Source organism: Corvus moneduloides, chromosome 6, assembly GCF_009650955.1.
Source record: "Corvus moneduloides isolate bCorMon1 chromosome 6, bCorMon1.pri, whole genome shotgun sequence".
In the NCBI taxonomy this organism is placed as follows: Eukaryota; Metazoa; Chordata; class Aves; order Passeriformes; family Corvidae; genus Corvus; species Corvus moneduloides.
In genome coordinates, this window is record NC_045481.1 from 11993545 (window position 1) to 12012848 (window position 19304).

The window sequence follows — 19304 nt, forward strand, 5'->3', positions numbered from 1 at the left end:
TGGCATGGACAGCAGTTCAATCAGCTGATATTTACACACTTAGCTGGTCAAACATCATCTCTAGTTTTGCCTAACAATAGGATTTATGACACATTAGATCAGAAGTGTATATATATACCCACTGTACCCTGGTGCAGCACCCAAGGCACCAAGAGCACCACAGCCTATTCTTGGCCCATCTCTACATGCAACCTTGCAAGGCAATGCTCTCTGTTTTCAAGTGTCTCTTTCCTGTTTCACTACTGCTATCACAGCAAACCCCTCAGGGTAGTCTTTTCCACCACGTGGAGAACAGCAGGGCCCATACATGCACTGAAGCACCATGCACACAGAAAACACCGTATTATAAACACACTTTTTGCATCTAATTAATGGTTAAGATCCAGACAAGATCCATTTTACCAAGATTTAAATCCCAACATTTCTGTAAGGCAACTATGATGGGTACCTGCACCTGGATAAGAGTACTGGACAGAAGAGGACTCTTCTATGAAACACAACTAAATGGAGATATATTTTGGGATTTATGAAAAAAAAAAACCACAAAAAACCAACAAACCACATGTAAAGATATCATTATGAATAGGTAGGATTCCTTGATAATTAAGTCACAGTCTAACAAATTAAACAGATAAACAAAATATTCAAATACAGCACCTGATCCCATTCACACTTACACCCAAAGCCAAGCTATCTGCTTAAGGGAAGCAGAAGTCCCACTAACTAGGAAGGCCCAGAGTAAACCCACTCATCTCTGCAAATCCTCATTTCCAGAAGAGCTAACAGGAATTGACAGTCACAGGTAGGTCGTTATGGAGAAAAAAATAGGCAAATATCCCATTAACTATAGCAGGTATAAAATGCTGCCCTTGTTCATATCTGTTTTTTAAAACCATTATCTATTCCATTCACTAGCAAGTGAAGAGAGAAGCAATCCAACACATTGATTCAGAAGCCTTCGTCCCACATTCTTGCTGTAATGACTTCTCCTGATTTAACAGCCCTGACTAATGCTGGCATCTCCTCAACCTAATGGGTCATTTCTCTCAAATATTATCTCAGCCTCCTACTGCCCACCTGACAGAATTAAAAGCAAATTAAAGAAAAATGATCCATCAATGCAGTACAACTGCAAGTGGTTTCCCAGCACAACAGGATGGCGGCACAGAACATCTCCATGCAAAAACGCCCTGGCGCGAGCATCCCTTCCCCCTTCCCAGGAGAGCTCCCACGGGAGCACGGCATGCAAGGAACAGGACGTGCAAGGCAGCGGGGAGATTTCCATCACCTACAAGACATTCGGCACAGGATGATGCAGTCACAGTGGCAGAGGCAGAAGCAGTGCCAAATCCATTCCCTGCTGACCATAGTATGGCCGCAGCCGCCTCAGCGCACTCCCTGTGGCACCCTCCGCATGCCCGGCACTCCCCCCGGACCAGGTTTCACCAGCTGTAATCAATCCCCCACTGCAGCAGCACAGTGGGCCTGGCCACTTAAATATTTAATTGGACCCTTTTCCTCACCTATCACAACACTTCGGGGTGTCTGAAGCCAGACTTCATTGTCTGGACTTTCACATAATACCGTGAAAGTAAGAAAAGTTGCATTTTCTGCCTCCTGCCCCAATCAGATTGCCCTGCGTTCACCTACGTGCAAGCAATTACAATAAAAAAAAAGTGTGAATAAACAGAATGTTCAGTTGTCCTGGGGACAAAATGGCTGCAATTGAACGTGCAGGATCAAGTTCACTGGCAGAGTAGCTTCTGAAGTCAAGGAGGTGCAGTGATAAATGTTGAGCACTAGTCTTAAAATGTAACTGTGAACAAGATGGCTTCAGAAATATGTATATCTGGCTTAAAATCCCCATCTGCTATTAAATTTTCAGTACTCTTCATCATCCCATCATCACAGATCTCCTCTGATTCCAACACTTCACTCTTTTTACTTTGCCTGCTAATCACTTTCCTCATCTATATTTAAGTGTGGCAGGTCTTCTAGAGGCAATCCAGTTGAAATTAATGGAGAGTTTGCATGAGGAGGATAAACAGAATATTTATTTGCTCTCCACCTCTGCCTTATCACCTTTGATCCATTTCCTTCCCTCCTCCTTGTCTTTGCATTATTCTGTCTGCTGGGGACTTCACACAGCCTAATGCTCTACTCCTCAAGCAGACTGATAGCTGGTTTAGGGAATGTGTCTCCATAGCTTCTGCGACACTACTCTGATGTAGATCAATTAGTGTTTTGACCCACTGAACTCAGCTGCTAAGTCTTCTATCTAAATCTGATTTTTAGAATATGCTGAATAAAAATGGTAAGTTTCTATAAGTTACCTATGGTTACACCAGGAGAAACCCAGGTGGAACAAGTTCATAATTAGCAATGTACCAAAGCCACTCCTATCCTTCTCAGACAATACTTACTCATCACAACTCAGTAGCTGCTCACTCTCCGTACCTGCCTCCCACAACATTCTCAGAATGACTGATATGTAGATATTCTGCTAGCAAAGCTGCTTATCATATGTTTTCTAATGCTTGCTGCTATGAATTATTTATGACCCATTTTAAGTCTACAATATCAATACCTCTCAGGTATTCCCCACTATCAGATGGAGCAAAACAAGCATTAACTAATCAATATCTGAGACAGCAAAAACTCTGTTAATACCAAACTATCTTTTTCACTATGGCACACAGATGGTCTAAACTCTACCTGTATTTGCTCATTGTTTTCTTCTTGCTGGCTTTTCAAGCCATTAGAGGCACACCAGAAACAGGAGTATTAAATTCAAACCCGAGTGTAAATTCAGGGTCTTACAGCCATAAATGCCAATGGTTTTGTGTAATTACATTCTGAGGATTTAAGAAGATTTGGGAATATATTTAAATGAACAAAAATAGCATTAAAATTGTAGGCCATGTTTTATATTCAGGACTCTGGTTTTCCTAGAGAACACGGTATCAAACCATTGCATTCTCAGTTTTGAGAGCACTTCAAATCCTTTTTGTTCTCCTGTGCTTTCTTGCTGTATCTCACACTGAAGGACTGAAGGGAAGCATCTGGCTGATGTAAAATATCACCTCCAAAGTGGTCGCTTATCCTGCAACACCATTGGAACCACCTGCTCTTTCAAAAGAAAACAGTATTACACAAATGTAGGCAATTTAAAACACTGTATCAAACTAATGAAAGAATCTGTAAACCCAGAGAGGTACAACTTAATTCTGTCATAAGAATGCATCTAACTCTTTCAGTGACTTATTTGGCCGAGACTATGTCACCCCGTATTTTCTTTATTATTTGCTTACACACTTACCTCTTACACAGTGAGGTTGTGGTTTCTGTGGGGTTAAATATGGTCATGACTAATAAAAAGCTAAAAAACATCCTTGAAGGCCAAACAGCATCTCAGAGACTCTCAAACCGATCTAATAGAGATTAACCAACTCCTGCAGATCCTTTGGCAGACTTACCACCTGCACAACAAACTCCCTGCCAACAGTCTGCCATGGAGCCAGAAAACCAGTGAGTGGGTGTGATAACTCCTGCCTCCACCCCAACTCCACCCTCCTCCCTAAAACTGATGTAATATTTTTAAATAGCTCATTCTAACACAATGTGGGGCAGCAGAGCCAGGGTCACCATGTGACTAAGTGGCAGAGTAGGAGAGCACATTTGGTTTGGGAACAGGTTCTCTCAGCAACTCCACCATCACTTCTGACTTGGAAATAAAGATTGGTATCCACAATCCCACCAGCAAGAGAGTGACCCCTTGAAAGTGGAAATAGCAGCATGGCCCACAGGAAAAATAATTAAAGACCCTCAGAAGGCAGTTTCCCCAGAGAGTATGACACAAGCCACCACCTTTTCTTCTACTTCAGGTAAACAAAGTTATGACTTGCTGGACACTATCAGTGTCGATCCAAGTTTGGGAAAAAACCCCAATCTGGTGCAGCCAAAAACATTGTAAAAATACTTTCATAACACCTGCACTGGGATTCCTAAGCTGTGATACATGTGCCACCAGCTGCATGCTAGTCACTTAGAAGGGATACTCTATTGTGCAGTACTGGGCATAAAACCCCCCCAGAAATCTTGTAATTTCTTATTAGCATTACTTGACTTTCCCAAAGGTTACAGGCCAGCTTGCCTGTGGTAGCACAGATGATTCCTGAATGAGGAGCACTTGCAGATGCTGTGCACCTGAAGAGATTTTAAGTAACAATTCAATTGACCACCTCTTACTCCTGTATATAAAAAAAAACCTTGACCTCATTTTGAGCATGAACCAATACCAGCTGCCTGGAAGGCAAGCACTCCCCCAACTAACTGCTCCTGTAATCCTTGCAACAGGAAATCAATTGTGCAAATTGCATTTTGACAAATATAAATCATTACTGACAAAAAGGCTGACAAATCCCTCTTGATGCCCAGCGCTTACCTGGTGCAGCAGCCCGCTGGAAGGAGAGGTGCTAGAAAAATGCTTCTTTTTTAAACAGTAGTTGGAAAACACTAATTCCACAGTCTGCAGCAGTGAAAAAAAAGGACAGCTCTGATCCTGCAAGTGGTAGCAGGCAGGCAGGTGACTCCTACATGAAGCCTTTTGCAGGAAGGCTGTAATTATCTGGTTGAGCACCTACTGATTGTATCTGGAGACTGTGTGCATAGGAGCCAATATGCAGCTGATACAACTCATGTCATTTTACTTTCTGTACATTTTGTCCCTGATTGAAAAGGTTGCCTTCCTTCTTTATTCCTAATATCTATTATCCATGCTTGAGAAGGCACTTAACAGCACATTAGACAGCTAAGAACCCAGAGGCTGTGCCAAAACTGAAATAACACTATGAAATGAATTGAGTGCTTGGTTTCATTTAGTACCACTCTGAGAAGGTTTGTACTTTAGAAAGCTCTGGAAAGCACTCAAGAAGGAGAACAATGAACTTTTAAGTTCCTCAGCCAGGCAAAATATAAGAAAAAAGCCATTGTCATGCCATTGACCAGATCTTTGCAGTTCTTAAGATGGAAACTCATTTCTGGTATTAAGGGTCAGTGTCAGATGTTTTGTTACACCTGTAGAAGCTGATTATACTGAACAAGCCTTAAATTTTTATATTGCCTTTTTCTGCTCTCAACCTCCATTTCCACCATCAGTTCCAAAGGACTCCTGGGTACTGTCCCAAGGAGAGCTGAAGTGTTTCCCAGTAGTACACTACGCTTTCGGGATGGCTGCTATTCCACAGACAATGCACTCACTTACCTTAGCAATTAGGCTTGAGTAAGACTGTACAGAGCAGATTTAAGACCTGGGAGAAAGCAGCCTGCTCACCTCCACATTTTGTCTCTCTGGAGCTGCTCCCTGCACGGAGGCTTGGCTGAGTCCATGCCAAGCCAGGACTCTTAAGTTAATGGATCCTCTCCTGAATTTCAGTACCTGAAGTACAGGCACAAGTGAGCAAGACCAGCTGAGAAATACAGGCTGTAACCTTCAGTTCTTGCATGGACAGCCCGGATTTAGGGGCCTGAATCAAGACCCACCCATGCGAGTGAGAAGACCCAGCTGGCACAGCATCTATTTAGAACTAGCCCCTAACACGTATTTCCAGTTACAAACCATTTTTAATGGGACGCAAGACTGAAAGTTTCTGCCAAGAAATAGAGAGCAAGAAGCATTCAGGCAAATGCAAGTCTCACAGACCAAGCCCAGAAAAACCCTGTCAACTCAAGTAAAAATTACAGTTACCAGAAAATGATCTGCATTGGAGCATCTTGTACTGATGCCATTCTCCAGTAATATGCTCTGATTAAACCATGACAGTGTTTGTGGTACTAAATTAAACAGTATTTAAAAGACATGCTTACACTTCCCATATCTTTTCTTTGCAGGGCACTGCTAAGAGCAAAATATCTGCAAAGGAAAGATGAAGGCTGGTAAATCAGTCATTTCTCATGACAGTTGCCCCACTTACAAGTATTTAAGCTGCTGTCTGTCAGTAGCCTGTAGTATGATAACAATTAAATAGTCACTAGTAACATACCTATATTACTGCATACTGCTTTCTAAATTGCCTTCTACAAAAAAGTTTCAATCAATTTAACTGATGGGGAAATTTGAAGTCTGCTACACTGCTATTAGCATTATTTGGTATAAAGGAAGTGCAGGCATGCATTTGATACTTCTCAGAGGGCTCGACTTAATTTAAACTTGCAAATTAATTATGATCCACTTGAAAATGCATTCTCTTCCCTGAGAGTATGAACAGGCACTTCTGGGAAACCATGATGAACTTCTCCTAAGATGCAGAAAGCCTGAGACCCAGGAAAAAGCCCCAAACTCCTGTACAGAGGCTAGCAAGCACAATTCAAAGCCCTTCAGCTTTGCAAACTTCTAGTTGCATCCCCACCCTCCTCAGTTATTGGTGCCAATCTAAAAGAGGGATGAATCCTCCCCAGCCATGCGTCTCTCTGCTGATTACAGGAGAAGCCTGGGTGAGACTCAGTCCTATAAATACAGCTGGGATGAGTCCAATCCTAAGAGAATAAGCCTCTGCCAAATTACCCATAGATCCAGGGAGGGTTTGGAAAACCCAGTACCATGCTGCATTGGTTCAGCACTCTGCTCACTGCTGGTGACTCACGTTGGGTGTGCCAGGGGGAGCCTTGCAGGGGGCACGGGGAGCAAATGCTCCTTGCAGTGAGTAACAGATGCCTGTTTGGCTCTGCCCGATCTTCCACAATGGGACCTCTCCTGATAAATCAAACAGGGTTTCCCTCTCCTTGTTCATCCCCCAGAATGAGGTGTGGAGGTTTATTCATCACTGAGCTTGGGTGACCAGCTTTCTGTCCTATTATTGATCTCATTATTGAAAGGAGGCTGGCGAGGTAAGTGGTTGTGAGACAACTGTGACACAGAGCACGTATCCTTTCTCCCAGCATAGAGAAAAAGCACTTCCGAGAATGAGAGTTAAAAATAGTTGCTTTGCCTTAGAGGGTGTATTCACTTTGAAACACAGAAAACAAGTCTAAGCTGCACCTCTAATATGACAGGCACCTTTAGCAGCCTGCTCTCTGCCAAAATACCTAATTCCATACTCTTTCTTCTCCTTAAATTTTTTACCATTTCAAATTGTAGATGCTTTTCACATGCTATGAGAAGCTTTGGGGGAGAGAGGGCAGATACAACCTTCTAGGTTACATTAAACCGAGCCTTTTTTCAGAACAAAAAATCTCTTCAAGGTTATTTCTTGAAATCTCTTGCAATCCTGTCTTTATTCCCACATTTCTTACACCAGTGGTGTTTCAGCTGCCCAGCATCCTCTTTTAGCCCTGCTCTGTGCCTGTGTCCCAGGTGGAGGACAGGCTGGCCACATTCCACCCAGTGCTGAGATGACTGAACAGTCTGGTTTGAGTATCAGCATCAGCAAGGCAGCTTGATGCTTTCAGAGCAAGGTGCATCCTTTCAAACACAGTATTTTATTTACCAGTGATGGTAATGAGCCAGTTGGGAAAACGTACCTGGGGAAGTGGTAGATTCTCTATCACATGAAGTTATTACATCAAGACAGTGACTTTCTAAAATATGCTTTCACTTGGTAAAGAATTTGTGGCCAGAATACCAAAGGTTTGAACAGAGGTTACAGTGGATGGCTTTAACGATCTCTTCTGACTCTAAAATTCTAGGAATCCAACATCATTGCTTACAGGCTTCTTTACACCAAAGATCTGCTTGACTCTTCTGGGAATCCATTAAAGCTTAAAAGCTTGCCAGGCTGAGAAAATAACCGTGATATTTCCAGCTGCTTTCCCCAGAATGTTACATTAATCCTTCCCCTGGCCCTGAGCAAGCCTTGCCACTTTACTTTCGAGCAGCTTGACAAAGGAGCATGGTTGGACTGCTCCCCTCTGTGGCTCCATAAGGGCTCCCCCCTCCCCATAAGTTTGCTCTCAGGTATTGCCAAGCCACCAAAGGATTTGGGAAGCTTTCCTTGCTGTTCCCTGACATGGGTATAAGCATTTCTTTACAAGTCTGGAAGCTGGCACCACAATTCCCATTGATGACCAAGCAGAGCCTACCAGCAGACTTAAGTGATAGCCTAAATAAGAACCACTAGGAATGTCATTCATCATAAAGCTGAAAAACTATCAATGTCCCACTTCTCCTGCATGCAGAAGTGACAAACAGTAGACAGAGCTTGCTGCCAAGGATGGGACCTGGCTGAACACCCCCTCTCCACCACCAGGACAAGCCCACCTGGGCACCCGAGAAACGTGAGCAATTCTGCATTGTGCTGATGAAGTTCTTAATCTACATGTCACCCAAGCTGAACTGCAAAACAAGGCTGTCTGCCCTAGTTATCAAATGACCTGAAATTCAGCATGATCATCTGCCATAACAGCTGGTTCACTGACAATGAGAGAACAACTCCTGCCTGACTGCTGAACCAGAGCCAGCAGCGGGAGCCCAGGACCCAGCACACACAGCCACCCACACCGAGATGCTGCTCCCATCCCCCTGCATGGCACGGCCTCAAAATGTCTTGTGTTCTTTGAATTCTGCACACTGACTCCTTCCTCTACGTATTCATTTTTCATCTGTGCCATTAAAAAGAGATTTCAGAGACCTGGTACTTCAAAGAGGGGCAAAATAATGAAACATCCTTCCCAAGGAATTAAAATGAAGGTAAGGTTGGATCTTGTCAGTTTTCTTTCTTTCCACTTAGGGTGAAAAACTTTCTACATAAATAATACACAGCACTAGCAAATTCACTTCTTTTTACAGTAGCAATCTATATAGGAAATAGTACCAAACATGAGAATGATTGTACGAGTAAGACTTAAGTGCTCAACACAGGCAATGTTAGGGAGCTAAGTAACTTTGACAGGTGTTATAAAGTTTTTTTTAGAAATTACTTATGTTCAAACACTGATACTTTTTGAAGCTGCTTTGATGTACACCAAATCGTATTTTTCTATTCCACTGACAAAAAAAATCCTAATTGTGTATTAATAAAATTTTTAGTTTTATTAATGTGAAAATTAACATTAGTGGTATTTACTACTCCTTAGCAATTAAATAAGCAGAATTATTTGTAGTATATCTTAAGATAGTTGCTTTTGCCCTTCTTCCCCAATTAGAAATGAAGAGTGAAAGCTGTTACTGAAGACCAGCCCTTCAGCTGGAACCCAAATGTTACTCCATTGAACCCAATGGACATAATTTCCTGCTAAACTGGACCTAGAAGATGATGTTTTCTGTGTGGATCTGTCCTCTTGGGTAAATACATTTTCCTACTCCCTGGCTGAAATGGGGAGTGAGGACTGCACATGTTCGTAGTGTTCTGTGTCTCAGTCCTAGAAAGACCAATGGGTTCACACTGCTAATGTTGTGCCTAAGAAGCATCTGTCTGATTTTCACACGTGTAACTCGTTGTAGCTCTTGCTAGAGCTCCTACGTGCATGAGCAAGAGGAAAGTATGGACTGAACATATGCCTTATTCCCTGTGTTTACTTCAAGGTAGGCTTCAGAATCCTTTCTGTAAGTGTGAATACAACCATGACTATTTGAGTAGGGACAGACAGAAAGAATCTGAAATCATATGGCACCAAAGCTTTAGCTGAAGTATGCATGAACAAGCAAAGTAGCTAATATTAAATGTATGCTTGTATTTTTCTTGTTCTGCAGCCTTGTCTGCACATCAATGTGAATTAAACAAATTGAAACTGCACATTGAGCAGCATCAGATCTAATGGCAGTGCAAAATGTTTCCCTAATGAATTTCAGTTTTCATATTTTCTCCTACAAGTAGTGTTATCACTCTACTGAATAAAGCAGTTTACTAATATATACGGGTATATGTGGGTATATAGGGCTAATTCATTTTAAGCTGGTTATTTTGGCTAATTATGAGAAAAGACTATGAAAAGAAACATTTTTATCTGTATTAATTTTACTTGTGGGCTACTGTCAATAATGCCTTGATTTTAGTTTTTGATGCTGTTTGCCAGGTGCTGACAAATGCACGACTGGAGTTACTCCCTGTCCTAGACAGATCATAATCTAGGCAAGTAAGTCTTGATCTCCTAATAATGGGAGTCCCTTAGCAAGGGGGACTCCAGCCCTACTCCATTAGCCAAGATCTCCCATCAGCCAGATGGGGAGGAGGAGGAGGAACACTGCCAAGCCCTCAGCCTTGTGGTGTCCTGAGCCTTGATCTGTGAAACAATCACACCAAATACACCAAGGATGGCTCAGTGAAAACAAAAACCAGGAGTCTTCCCACTGGGACTGGCTTTTGCAGCCAGAGCAGAATTCCCATCTCTATCACAATCCTTGTTTTCATCTCATGGAAGAAGGCAGTGGTTAACACATCTTGTTTAATAGTCAGCATGTGGTTGCCTGATTTGGGATGATAGGCTTCAAGTGGCAGGTGGACCCAATTCTGCAAAGTGCTGAGCTCTGCATAAATAGATGCCAGCACGCTGCCTCTCCTGCCATTGCAAGGAGCCAAGAGCACATTCCTGAGATGTGTTGAAGTCAGCACCTCCTGTATCAGTTCCACCACATGTCCTCCTTGCCATTCAGCTTAATTCTATGTGTAGTTTTTTCTAATACCTGGAGGATGTTCCTCAAGAGCCTTTTCTTAAGCCCCTCTTTCATTCATTAGCTGTGCTGGAGCAGGGGCAGGACAATTGATATCTGAAGGTTTATATTATGTTTGCACCTTCTTGGGCCATTTTCTAGACCCTTCCTTTCATGGGTGAAGCCAGATCAGCATGATTTTGCCTTAGGAACTTCTAAAAAAATGTACTTTTTTAGGCTGGCAATAATAATACAAGTAAGTTTATCGTAAAGCTTCCTGCAGCAAAATCTTACTCAGCCACACGCAATCCTGAAGTGTTGCTCTGGGAACTACAGACAGGCTTCTTGGGAAATGCCGGAGGAGGTGTTTGGCTTTCAGCTGTAATGCAATAGACAGCTAATTAAATGCTTTGCTAATAATAGTACCCTGTGTATGAGGAGATAAGCTCAATTACTTACTGGATTTAAGTGGAGTTTTGCAGACCTGTTGGCATATTCCTGGTAGCTAAACCAACTTCTGCTTAACAATAGAATTCACTCTCCTTTCTGTTTCTCTAGTTTAGATGTATCATTAATGAACATAAAATGTCAGTGATGGAAAGAAATAAACAAATCTGACATTTCTTAGCTAAAGCTCCATTACTGCATAAAAAATAACCATCAATACAATAATGGCAGACATCACACAAAAACCTCAAGAAAAGTCAATGGAAATCCTCCTACTGACTTAAGGAGAAACTAGACAACATCTAGGATTGTTGTCACCAAAATATGTTTGCAGTTTGCGTGGAATCAATGGACCACACAATGCTGTGAAATTCAGTACTTTCAACAGATAATCATCAACACTTTGACAGTGAGCAGGAAAACTAGAAGGCACCTTCCCAGATTCTTTGGGAAATACACAGCTTTCCCACTGTCACAGCTGTTCTTAGATTAAGATACCGGACTTTTTACCCTTCACGCTCCATATTCTCAGAAATCACAGCGATGATTTGCAGCTATAGTACACAGCCTAAATGAAAAGAAAAATGTATTGTTCAAGGAACAATAATGCCATTTGTCTCATCTCCTTAGGGCATGCCTACTCAACTCAGCAGGGCCATGCAAGAAAACTATTGACACAGTGCCATGATCAAGGGAGGGGGTTCTTCCCTTCTACTCTGCTCTTGTGAGATTCTACCTGGAGTACTGTGTTCAGCTCTGGAGCCCTCAGCACATGAACGACATGGACCTGTTGGAGCGGGTCCAGAGGAGGCCATGAGGGCTGGAGCACCTTTCCTAGACAGTCAGTCTGAGAGGGCTGCGGTTGTTCAGCCTGGAGAAGAGAAGGTGCTGGGGAGACCTTATAGCACCTTCCAGTACCACCCAGAGCTGACAAAAAAGATGGAGAGGGACCTTTTACAAGGGCATGGAGTGATAGGACAAGGGAAAGGGTTTTAAGGTAGGAGGGTAGGTTTAGATTAGATATAAGGAGGACGTTCTTTACTGTGAAGGTGGTAAGGCACTGGCACAGGGTGCCCAGAGAAGCTGTGGATGCCCTGTCCCTGGAAGTGTTCAAGGCCAGGCTGGATGGAGCCCTGAGCAACCTGGTTTAGTGGAAGGTGTCCCTGCTAATGACAGGAGGGGTGGAACTAGGTGATCTTTAAAGTCCACTTCAACCCAAACTATCCTATGATTGTATGATTCTATGATCCTGTGATCCACTGGAGGGTGATGAAGATGGCTGGAGGCTGCAAATGGCACATGAGGAAGGGGCCAGAGGAGTCATCTTATTTGGCTCAGAGAAAGGAAGGCTGAGGACCAATCTCAGTGTGATGCCAACATCCAACTGGTTCACAATGGAAAAGGCACAGCCCTGGAACAAGGGTCTGGTCACGTGGAGAAGTTTCCACCCCTGGTGATTCTCAAAACTCACTGGATCAAGGCACTGAGTAACCTGATCAAATTTTGAACTTAGCCTTGCTTTAAATAGGTGCTTGGACTTGATGTTCTCCAGAGACCCCTACATAACACCGGGGAAATTAAGGGAGCAGGTATCACTAGTGTCCACAGCATATGGAGAGCAAATAAAGGAGCTTCAGCTGACCATGGTTTTTATTGCAAAATTACTTATCTATTAATGGCCTGGGGTCCACTAAGCAGCTTCTAGGTCTTAATTAAGGTAGTTATTTAAAAGATAATTCACATTTACTACCTAAGTATACTTAATAATCTCCTAAATGGTTGCCTGAATTTGAGCTCTGCTGTAACAGATGACCTTCTATAAAACAAGGAACCAAAAAGCAGAAGGATGCTGACTTAGTATTAAAATTCCCCACAGCACCAAGCCTCTAAAAGACACAATGCTACTCTACTCACTACAGCAAAATAGTCCAAACCAAAATATTTATGTTCATTTAATAATAAATAATTACATGGGACTGTGAGAACTCAGGAACTTTGGCCTTGAACACTGCAGACTTCAAAATTTCCAAGTGAGGTTAAGTGAGCTAAATGATGACAACTCCTCCAGTGCTATTCTACTCTTTCTGTGTCAAGGAAGAGTTGTTCTAAGTTGCGATTTCTCTTGTAATTAAAAGGGGGGGTTGGTACAGATAAGGGCCTGTGCTTCAAAACAACACTCGTATTTGGAAAGGAACAGAAAAAATGCAGAGCTAAAATGGACGGTGGCAAGAAAAGGAAAAGAGAGATTGAAAAACCAAAGCAGCCAGTGGCTTAATGAAACTTGACTTTGAGCTGCATAAATAAACACAGCTACAGCTTCTTGCAGAATTTAGGAAAATGCCCTGAGCACATGAAATGTGGTGGTTACCATGGCAATTTACATACAGTCATACATCAGACAAATCCTGTAACTCTTCTCCAGTTTAAACTCCCAGTTGAAAATACAGGATCAGGTACACAGAACAAACCTCTTGCCCACCCTGGTGAGAGATTATTCACGTCCTTCCACAGGGGTCGGCTCACACCCTGTGATGAGTGACCACCCTCCACAGCACAGGGCCTTACACTCTGGGAGCAGCTGGTTGCTCTACACCTCTGCTCTGCCTGTTAAAAACATGTGTGTTCATGGAGAGTAGCACAGAGCAAACCTCCTTCCTCTAAGGGATGTGACTGAATACAACACAGAGCTACTCCTTCTACCCCTGCCACCTCTTTGCATGGCATCCTGTTCCGTGGTGATGTACAGCAGCTCCTGTGAACCTGCATACTGCACTGCTATCTCCAGGACCCAGCACTGCTCACTGCATCAGCCTCCTGGCATGGGAAGATCAACTGTTGGTGCTTTGTGCCTGCCTGGATGCCCAGAGTGCCCAGCCTTGTCCAAGCCCTGCTTTGTCTGGGGGCCAGGTGTGAACAGCTATGAGAATCCCTGCACAAACAGGTGTGTATCAAGTCTGACTGGGGTGGGGCTAATTTTCTTTGTAGCATCTCATAGGGTGCCATGCTTTGGGTTTGTGTCTAAAACAGTAAGACACCAAAGTGTGTTATACTCCTTTTCAACTTCCCAAATTAGGAAAGATTAGGGAAAACCAGGAAAATTAGAGAAAGGGCAGACAGGGTAAAGGGAAGCTGGGGAGCAGCTGCCAGGCTGAAATGGCAGAGGAACCTTCTTGCCCTGCACTACTCCCCTTGCATGTCCTCCCAGCTGACTGTGGGTAACACTGCTGCATGTTTGAAGGTGAACTGAGGATGAGGTAAGCATGTGCCTGCTCACGGAAGGGACACAGGCTCTAGGGCCAAGAATGGTGACAGCCAAGGGAGCAGGCATCCACCACCTCAGCTAGCAGGTGATGATGCTCCACTGATTTGGCTTGCCTGGGAGCCTCCCTGGATGTGGTGCTGGCATTGCTGGAGTCCAGGCAGCTCAGCCCTGAACACCCCAAGCAGCCCTGCAAGAGCTTCAGAGAGGGTTTGTGCAAAGACTCTGACTCAGGGACAAAAAAAGAAGAAAGAGTCAATACATCTGGACACGATCTGAAAGGATGAAAAGGCAAAAAAAAAAAAATGTTGTTCTCAGGTCTATGGCCAGAGGGAAAGTAAGGAGCAAAATGGTGAATGAGTCATGGCTCTCAGCTGCCAGAGCCATTAACAGAGAGGGACAACAGCATGAGTGAGGGGTTGCATTGGAGAGAGCACCTGGGTGCTGCAGATGGGAACTGTGGCTGCACTCAGCTCTATCTCAAGGGCATCCCTCCTGGAGGTCTTTCTTCCTGGTGGATAAACACGCTGCACAGAGCTGTCATGCTGGAGCTTGACATCCTGAAGAACAAACAAAGGTGCGTTTGACTGGAGATGGGAATGACAAGAAATATCGAACAACAAGGAAAGGCAGAATCAGAAGTTCCCCTGGTGATAAAGGTCTCTCCCTGTCAGAGATCACACTCTCCTCAGCAACACCCACAACCACTGGAGCTGAAATCTCACTAAAAACACTTGTATAAACTGCTTCTTACCTGTGCTAATGCAGCCATGCCCTGAATGGAACAGCTCATGGCAGGAGTGTGCTGTACTGACCAGCACACAGGAGTGTGCTGTACTGACCAGGTTTGTCTCCTTCCTGCCCTGGGGGTTTAGGAAACTTGGGACAGAAATTGGCAGCTCACTGAGTCCTCTCCAGCCTCCTGACGCCGACACTTTGCTCTTCTTCACTGCAATACTGCAACGCCACTTGGGATCCTACCTGGACAAGCAGGCGAGCATATGCTTAAACATAAACCTCTGAGCCATCGCTTTTGACAGCTGGACTGGTCATGGCCAAGCACCCTCAGCTGCAGGCTGAACCTGGGCTGCAGGGAATAGACAGAAATGATGCACTGTAACAGCAGACCTGGAGGAATCATTATATTGTGTTCCCACTGTAACAGCTGAAAATAATTAATTTTCAGAATACGTGTATGTGAAAGGCTTTATGCTGCTTCTGTGCCAATGCACAAGGTGTTCTGTCAGACTTTCCCCACCTGCCATCTCTTAGTGTCCTAAAAAGGGATGAAATGAAAACAGGATTTTTTTTCCCTCAGCCTCTTTACAGTTCCCAAGGAATCTTCCAGTATCACTTAGCAAATGAAATTGTACTTCCTTCTCCCCTAAACCCTTCTCCAGTGTGAATTTTAATTCAAATAAATCTTGGCAGAATAATAAATCTATTTAAATGTTGTATTTTTCTCTGAAACATCGAGTGCTTTTAGGATGATTGAACTGAAAGACTAGAGACCAAAGCCTATCCTTTTCTCATTGAAAAGGCTTGATTTGGACCAGCTGCATACATTTCTGGTTCCTGACTAGCTGATGTATTTTGCTTATGTTTTCCATAACAAATTAAAAAAAAAAAAATCAATTACAACAAGGAGAAATCAGGACAATCCACAGGGCAGGCATTTTGGTTTCTCTTCTGAGACCAACAGAGACAGATTTTTGGATATACACTCTGGACCAGCCAGGGGCAGACAGAGAGCCAGTACTCACAGGCTCTAAAAAGAGCAGACAGGTTTTGAAGGACATGGAACACTTTTCACTCCCTGAGGCAGCACAAAGTGTTGAGCTGCTTGGGCTTTCCCAAATAGCTGCACAGCCATCACTTGCTCATTCCTGGGCTGGACTTCTGTCCAACTGGAATGTGAACAAGGAAACAAAGGATGGAAAAAGCAAGGAAAGTGCCCCATCCTCCTGCTAGTTCCCTGAGCAGCTCATCACTCCATCCCATACAACCTGACACACACTTAACCAATACACACACATGACTGAGCTTGCTTTAAATAGTACCATAGACTAAAGACATCCTCAGTTCTCAAGAAAGCACCAGGAGACAAAACGCTGCTGGAGGCCACAGCAAGTCTGCTGCCTGCTTGCCACAAAAATATAAGAATATTCTGATAAACCAATTATTAAATCCTACATGCCCCATTAAACTTACAAATGCACTGTTCTAAGATGGCACAACAAACCACCACCAGTCCTCTGCTGAAATATGCCATCCTTTTTGTCTGGATCTTCTCAGGAAAAGAAAAAAAAGAGAAATAAGCGTAAATACCACACTTTACAACTGGAAAATAAAACAAAACAGAGGTGTAATTGCGTATCTGCCTTCTTTCATGCTGAAATTCATTTTCTAGTGGCTCTATGAATCTCTTCACATAGTTCAACTGCAAGAGAAAGGTGGAGGTGACCAGACAGGTCGGCTGAGTTAGTACGTGGAGAAAGCCTCTCATGCAAGAAGCTTTAACACAGGTCGTTCGGAAGAGAAACACGCACACTATGATCGTCTCATGTGCTACCCTCACTCTTCAACAGGAATAGATCACATTTTATAAACCTGTTAGTCTCAACAAATTTGGCTCCCACCAAATGTGTAAATCAGAGGTCACTGCACAAAGTCAGTGCATTGTACAAAGGCCATGTAAGAGAAGGAGACCTCCAGGATTTACAGTATACAGCAACTGAGGTTCACACATGAAAAAAACCTGCAATTTTATTTCTGGCTACAGTGCAACTACTCAAAATTAATATTAGCTAACTTCTTCTGGATGTACAAATATTTTATCCCACTGTGGTCCCTTCCAACCATACCCATTCTGTGGTTCTGTCATTCTGTGATTCCCCACTTTCAATCCAGCCAGTGAAAGTACTGACACCTGCTTTAGCAACCACGTAGCTGTCTAATTAATATTTATCATTACTATATTTTAAAAACAATAGTTTAAAGATATAAGCAGGCGAGAGCTACATGCAGTTATTTTTATTTTGAAAAAGTGGAACTGAAAAACTTTTCAGAAAAACAGACCAGCTGTCCAAGGCAGGACGTGGTAGCACTTTGTAAGCACCATTATTCACATGATTGTTTTACTTCCAGTGAGTACTTTGGCTGATGGCAGCCCAAATCACCCCTTCCAGAAGACACAGCTGAGCCAGCTGGACTATTTTATAAAAAGCTTCCTAAGTGGAACATGAACAGAGACATTGACTTAAGCAATCAGACACAGTGTCCAGATGAGATGCTGGGGAAAAGCTGGCACCTAAACACAGACCCAGTGAATTCCAGTGTGACCAGGGACATCTGTGGGATGAAGAACACTCTGGGGAAAGAGTGGGATCTCACCTCAAATCTGTCACAAAACTTCACGTCTCCTGAGGCTGGTTTGTGCCTCTGCTCACACAAGTGGTAACAGGAACAATGTACCCAAGCTCTGCTAGACCACAAATCCTGGGATCAGGCAGATCAAAGCCTGAGGCAGGAGATGGCTTTACCCACAGTCCATGTCACCCATCTGGCTGGCACCACGGTGTCTGTCTGCTATCAAAGATTTGCTAAGCAGAGCTTGAAATACCAATGTGACACATAAAACTTCTCAGTTTCAATGTTAAATGCCACTGTGCAAGGGGTAGTACCTCTTGAAAGTTAGGAAAGTGCCCATCCCAGACAGGGAGTGGTCACAGGAGTACAGCAAAGAGCGTGGGGCTCCCCAGGAGCGGCCACACCAAAACCAGAATATAGAGGCTCTTTTGAACCTCTCTCGTTCAGGTCAGAAGTCCTTTGCAGCAATACTTACTTAGCTGGTGAGATGTGAAGGGTTTATTAACTCTTTACTTATTTTAGCAAAGCAGTTCTGAGGTCCAAGTGTGAAGATGTCTCTGAACAGCAGGATGGGCTGCTGGTGTCACTCGCTTGTCACCCAGACCAGCTGGGCAGGTATTTACGTTTTACCATTCAGGCCAAAGTAGTACATGTTCACATCACAGACAGAAAGGAAATTTTAAGATGTAGTACTAAAAAATTGGAATTTTTAAACCTAGGGACACCAGGGGCACCAAATATTCACACCTTGCGTAGTAACACGACATATCATTAAAGCACATTATTAGAGACAACTTTGTATTTAATAACTGGTTTGCTTTGTTCACCATATTCTAATACATAAATACAAAGGCAACTGCTGAACAGCTTTTGTCAAAACTTGTTTGCTTTTGAAGGTTGTCCCTTAAAAGAAATTTTAAAAATAAATAATTTTTGCAATCTTGGTGTGAACAAATCTATATAATTTTTTATATATATATAATTCCAGATTTGTGCTGTGCTATACTGGAAGAGAATAATTATGATAAGGTTTCTTCTCTGTATGTTCAGGCTTACCAGCTCAATGTTACTTTTCCTCAATATCTGGTGAAGGCTCCCTTAGTAGATCCCTCTCGCAAAAAGTCGTGGTAGCAGCACACCTCCTCCCAGGATCAAATATATATAGCAAGGATAGCAGACCAGGCAAGAGCAATTCAGTGGCAGAACTGAGCCATGGAGTACCTTTAAGAAGTTGTACTATTTTTAATCAATCATCTTAGCTGAGCTGAAAAATTGTGAAAGTAGCCATTAATAACACCTCAAGGAAATTTGGGGGAACAGACTCGCAATATTATGAAAAAGTGATACACTGACACTTTAAATAGAGATGTTGTGAAGTAGCAGGGTCACAGCAGTCTCTTACTATCATCAGTCAGAACCAAAACAGCCCTGACCATGTTCATAAATCCTACAGTAACTCACATTTGGGATAGGGGAGCATTTTATCTCCTTTTTTAACCAGCACGTTTTACTGGCAAGAGCTAACCTCTCACTGAAATACCACGAAGCCCATTTCATACCATCAGCACATCCCATTACCCTCTGGCTCAACATTATTTTCACATTTTAATAATTCTTCTCAATGTGAAGTACAACAGCTGAAAATCC

The 19304-nt window shown here is 43.1% G+C and overlaps 1 protein-coding gene across 10 annotated transcripts in view; it reads right to left on the bottom strand.

The window, feature by feature from the left end:
• The window catches only part of EVL (Enah/Vasp-like), a 121449-nt gene that overhangs the window by 26293 nt on the left and 75852 nt on the right, over positions 1-19304 (bottom strand). Inside the window, exon 1 of one of the 10 annotated variants that reach the window (XM_032112808.1) lies at positions 4445-4570. The exons of the other annotated variants lie outside the window; for them this stretch is intronic. The gene's annotated coding sequence lies outside the window, so the exon portion shown is untranslated. Of the gene's footprint in view, positions 1-4444; positions 4571-19304 lie in introns of those variants that run through there. 10 annotated transcript variants of the gene reach the window in all.